This window comes from Triticum aestivum, chromosome 3D (assembly GCF_018294505.1).
Source record: "Triticum aestivum cultivar Chinese Spring chromosome 3D, IWGSC CS RefSeq v2.1, whole genome shotgun sequence".
In the NCBI taxonomy this organism is placed as follows: Eukaryota; Viridiplantae; Streptophyta; class Magnoliopsida; order Poales; family Poaceae; genus Triticum; species Triticum aestivum.
The window spans coordinates 481,704,267-481,710,236 of record NC_057802.1 but is presented as its reverse complement, the minus strand read 5'-3'; positions in this window follow the sequence as shown (position 1 = coordinate 481,710,236).

The window sequence follows — 5,970 nt, the reverse complement described above, 5'->3', positions numbered from 1 at the left end:
CGAAGACAGTCTTGCGCATTCGAAAACATCGACGAAAATGGTCAGCGAATAGCGCATCAGGGGCAAAGTAGTCGACCATCGGTGTCAAATGTCTGTGCGCCCTGTTGCGGTTGAGCACTCGATGACCCTTGATCAAGCCCTTGAAATTGAGAACATGCTCCTCTGCACGCTCCGCGTCTTCGAGGATCGCCGTCTCACCGGAGTACTCGTCGTCCGACGAGCCGTCGAAGGACTCAACATACTGCTCGTATATGTACTCCAAATTGGAATCCATTGCTACAAACAAGAAGGAACAATTGTTTTCAGTTCCGGCGATTCATCGAACAGTTTCCGGGCATGGTAGAGGATGGTACCTGGCGGGGCGGTCGGAGGACAGGTGGTTGAACGGAGACAAAGGAGAAGCGGCGGGGAGCCCTGTTGGATCGCCAGAGGTGACGGAGACGCATATTTCCGGCAGGGGTGGGGCATGGTGGCCGGGGTAGTTGAGCGGCGACGACGGCAATAGTGAAAGAAGGAAGGAGAGAAAATGGGGAGGATGGAGTCGTGGGTCCGGGAAGGGTTTTGGATGGGCTTGGCATGTCGGATTCGTATGTTCCACGTGTCTGGAGTCCCATAAATCTCCCGCACCTTTGTCTCTGTTTTATAAAAAAAAATTGTGTCCAGACCATCTTAAAGACCGACACAGAACCGCGTTTGATTACTTTCGTGATCTGAATAGTCACGGAAGGTTTACAGGTCGGGCTTGAAGACGCCCTGACATCCGACAGCCGACAAAAGCAGCGTCTCAAACGGGGAAAGCTGCATCGCTTTTCGTTTCTGCCGAGAGAAGTCCAAGCGCAATCTTAGAACCGCTCGAAAGCTCAAGAAAGATGAGTGGGTTAAAGCTCATTGCAGTGTGGATTAAGTCACTAATACAACAACCAAAAGTACTACCGGCAACCTACCACCAACAACCGATGTACAGTAGTTACTTCAGAATCACGGGGCCAACAGCCAAGCATTAGCTCAAACCGGCAGAAGATTAGGCACCTGACAGTCAAAGATAAGATTATGGGAGTGATTTCGCGCGTCCAGAAAAGGACCGGGCGGATTAATGCGGGCGGCAATGATCTGGATCACCGGCGGCGTCAAACTCCAGGGCTGGTGGAACGGGAAAGTGAACGCCGAATGCCGCCGCGCCGCACGTGCGCCATTACGGCGCCACGTCGGAGCGGGGCCCCGGCCGACTAGACGCTGACCGGCCGTTCAACGCCTCCACGTCATCCCCATATATCCGAGCAGTAAAGATCCACGGGTGCCAGGAGCTGTTGTCTGTGCCTGTCTGGCTCGTGGGTCCCGGTTTAGCAGCCGGGACCGACGCCGACGCGACGCCGGCGGCGGCTTCGGATCCCCACCGCTGCGCCCCGCTGGGAAGGTTCACTCGGGTAATGGCTGATTAACAAGCAAGATTAATGCGTGCATGAACTTGGCTTTAACCGTCTCTGGTTCGTGCGGTGAGGTGCGCTTCACCTTCCCTACGTGGTGTAGAGCTGTTGACTTGCATGGCATGCGGCATACGCGGTGATAGTCGGCTGCCTCCGTCGGCCGGAGTTTGGAGGATATCAACATCGTCCTGACTAGGGAGAGGGTACATTTGATCACTCTGCCTTGTTTATCAACGTGGGCCACGGGATGCGTCTAGTGGTTTTGGGTCAATCATGTCTTGGTATCATCCCTCAATCGTGTTAGAGTTAGGCAATATCCTATGTAGCCTGACAACATAGCTGAGGCGACAAACAGTTGGGTAGGGAGACCGAGATGCTGGAGATATTAGGGCGTGTTTGGTTGTAGTTTGCAACAGTAATTGCATTGCATGTCCATCTCCAGCCAGTCTGGTTCATGAAATGCGGCCTCATATGCAGCAGATGCAACCTATTTGGTTGCCTGCATCGTATGGAGGAGCACTTACTCCCCCTGTTGTTTGGTTGCCGTTTTTGTGCTTAGGGTGTGAGCAGATGCAAACTTCAACTGTTTGGTTGCAAACAACATTTGTGTTCTGCTCACCTTATTCAAATGTGGTGGCCTTACCACCACATGATCAGCACAACAGCAAAATCAAACAAAGCAAGCAACCAAATGAAATCAAACACAGCAAGCAAGGAAATGACAACAAACTACTTAACTACATAGCATAAGTTTAGAACTCTAGATTAACAGCAGGGGCATTCTCCTTCCCTGCTCCATGCCAGGGTGCTGCTCCTGGCCAAAATATGAAGTAGTTCTCAGCACAAGTCTCGCCACACACCATAAAAGTTCTCCACTAACACCTTACTTAACTTAACTACATAGCATGCTCGATGTTACCAACGCAATTGTGCCTGCTGCAAACGAAACCTGCACATGACCGAGGAGTCGTGGTTGTAGATCTGAACCTTCAGTCCGAGTCCTGAGATGCGCACAACGACAAGGTCGCCGGGGATGATCCGGTGGCGGCGGCAGAAGTAGTTCCAGCCCCGGCCAAGCACCATGTGCCCCTCGAAGTTCTGGACCTGCACCCATAACACACACCGCTTGTTCGCCGACAGCCTGACCACGCGCGGGAGCCGCTTGATGACCAGCGAGGTGTTCATCACCTCCATGAACTTGCGAGGGACGACGAGCATGGCGAGGTCCTCGCTGTCCTTGATCTGCTGGTAGAAGCGCAGCGGCTCCCTGGCCCCCTCCTCATGGCCCTGCCTCGGAGATCGTCCCCTTGAACGAGGCAGGCTCATGAAGGCGATCCTGCCAGGCAGGTCCACCGTCCTGAGCCACCTGTTCGTGGGGATGAAATCCTCGGCGCGCTCAGCTCCGGCCACCACCTGAGCTCCTCCTCCCGCCACATCCCAGTCAGTCTTCAATATCTTGTCACGTAAGATGACAAGTATTAGTGCACAAACTCTTTGCAAAATGGCACTGATCAGAGACATTTGCCCAAGAGCAAATGCCACTGATCAGTGCACAAACTCTTTTAGCTAATGCCACTTATCAATGGCACTTGCTATTAGGCAAATGCCACTGATGAGTGAAAAATGCCACTTATCAATGACACTTGTTGTTGGGCAAATGCCACTGACCAGTGGACTTTGGGGCAAATGCCACTTATCAATGGCACTTGTTGTTGGGCAAATGCCACTGATCAGTGGACTTGCTGTTGGGCAAGTCCACTTATCACTGGCATCTGCTTTGCTGCAACTGCCACTCATCAGTGCACTATTCTAAACATGGAAACATCTAAAAATAGCAACAGCAAGTGCCAATAGCACCCATGTGCAGCCATGCACATTTGGCAGCATCCTAAAATGGTCCTACTACATGCACGTATAACATTGAACACAAACCCTAGCTTGAACATGTATGTTAGCAACAGGAACAACAACATGAACATGATCCTAGCTTGAACATGAACATGCCATCAGTCAACATGATTCTAGCATTCATCAGTCAACATGAACATGCCATCAGTATAACATTCATCAGTCAACATGAACATGATTCTAGCATGAACACAACTACTAGCATGAACACAGATCATAAGACACACTAGCAGTAGCACAAAAAATTTATCCTAGCACACATACTGTACAAAACAAGAACAGATCAGTCCGATTGGATTCGATTGGGATCGCATCCAATCGGATCTGCTAGAATCCTATCTAATCAGAGCAAGCATTGAGGGGATTTGACTCACTGGAGCACGCGCAGCAGCGGCGAACCGAGGCCAGGGTGAAAACCCCGGCGGGAAGGAGAGAGGTGGCGGTGCAGAGGAGGAGCCGGCCCTGGCGACGGGCTGTGGCATCAGCCCCGTGCTCAAAGCCACGCCGGAGGTCGAGAAGGACGGCCCGCCGACAAGAGAAAACCCTTGGACGGGGGTTACCCCCGTGCCCAATGTGGTCCCAAGAAGGGGCGGCTCCATGGACGGCGCCGGCGCCGAGCCCAGGACCACGAGTCCGGAATCGGCGGCGGAGCAGGAGCGCCCGGCACCGTATTGGTCGGCGCTGGTGGTGGCCGGCAGCAGATGGGGGACGGCGCTCGCAGCGCCGACGCCAGGTCGCGGCCCGAGTTCTGGAGCCCGGCCAGCCAGCGCTCCTGGATGCTGGCGATGCGCTGGTCGAGGGGGGTCAGAGGGCGGCGCGGCGGTGGGCGAGGCGGAGCCATCGGAGGAGAGGAGAGGGAGGGGCGGTGAGGGAGAGAGGGAGCGATGGGAACAGTGCGACTGGGCGGTGACAGAAGAGTGGGGGCGAGTTATGAGACGCCCCCTCCGTCTCCCACGCTGTCCGAGGCGTGCAACTACCCCGCACGCGTGGCCGCGCCCAGCCAGGCTCGCGAGAAACTGCCGATTCGGCAGTTTCCACCGGGCCAGGCTGCAGGCTGCTTTAAGGTCCGTGCGGGCCAGAAACCGCATGCAGCCCAGGCAACCAAACAGGCCACGCACATCCCGCGCGGGCCTGGTTGGGCTGCATGCGGGCAACCAAACACGCCATTAGTTGTTGAAGAGCTCACTTTTGGCACAGAGACTCCAAGAGCAGGTAGTCTGGTACAGGGACGAAGAGCGGGGTAAGGCAGCAGGGCATCTCCAGCACGAACTCTTAAGGATGCGTTTGGTTGGGATCGTTCAAAAAATGGACGGTTATAAATCACTTGAATGTTTCGGTTAAAGAAAATAAGACCCTGATAAGTATCGAATGTCGGGTACAAGAACATGACAACTTAAGCATGTCACCTTTAGTTGACAAGCACGGCAACTTTCGTACCTCAGTTTATCTTTTTACATAAACTTGCCTTGTGTTACTGAAATTTGCCATTCTTGCATGAGTGGATTTACCATTGAAAAACGTCAGATCCAAAGTGCCATGCACCTCACATGTGACATTATCATTTGAGAAAAAATATGCCATAAAGATGATGAACTGTTTCAGACAAGAAATAGGTCGAGTCAAATGGTCACCCTTTGCATGCATCCCATGTGAGTCTAACCAGTGGTCTTATCCCAAATAATTCGCTCATCTCTTATATACAGCCAAACACATGGCTTGAATTGTCCCATTCAAAAATCTGGGTTGTCCAAACCCATTCATACCGCACGTTCAACCATACTAAAACACCCGCAAACATCCACACGACGTGTCTGAACACACTTTGTCATTCAACACGGTACCTCATCAGTCCGCGGACGCATCCGGTTGTCCAAAACCCCGTAAACTAGACGCGAACTAAGAGAAGATTCCCGGGCGTCCGGACCACAACCACATAAGCGCCTGACACCCTAGTCCCACCCAAAAACCTCTCCGCACAAAGCAGTTGTCGCGCATTCATGCCGGTCAGCATCGCTCTAGAGTGGACGTGACTCGACAAAATTGATGTGGGTCGTAGCAACATGACCGGATGAGCGGCGTCGTCACTTCAGTGCCCACGCGGCGACCGAGAAGCCTACTCCGTCCGGTGCGTCGCATTGAAGCCGATTTCCCATCGATTCACCTAGCCGAGCTAATTAAACACGATGGCCCCGTCCACACCACACCACTCCTATATGCTCACAGCCTCCCCGATCCTCTTCGGTCTGGTGTCGTCCACACCACACCACTCATGTCCGCTCACAGCCTCTCCGATCCTCTCCGCTCCGACGCCGTTCACACCACATCACACCACACCAAAGTCATGGTTCTCTGGGTGGCACGTGGCGGCTTGGGATCTCCCTTCGGATTTGGATCTTGGCGCCGCAACCGTTGCTCTCCGAGGCCCTCGACCTCCATGGTGTCCGCCCCCTGTGAAAAGGACGAGACCATCATCTTCTTCGGCAACGAGGAGGAGAAGTCGACGCAACAGTCGCGCCTCCTCATGGAGGCGGCAATCACGAACGATGAGTACACGCGGCAAACGGAGGTCATGATTGAACGCTCACTCCGGGTCCATAGCATTGCGCCGCCCTCTTTGCTGCGAGCCCACATCACCACC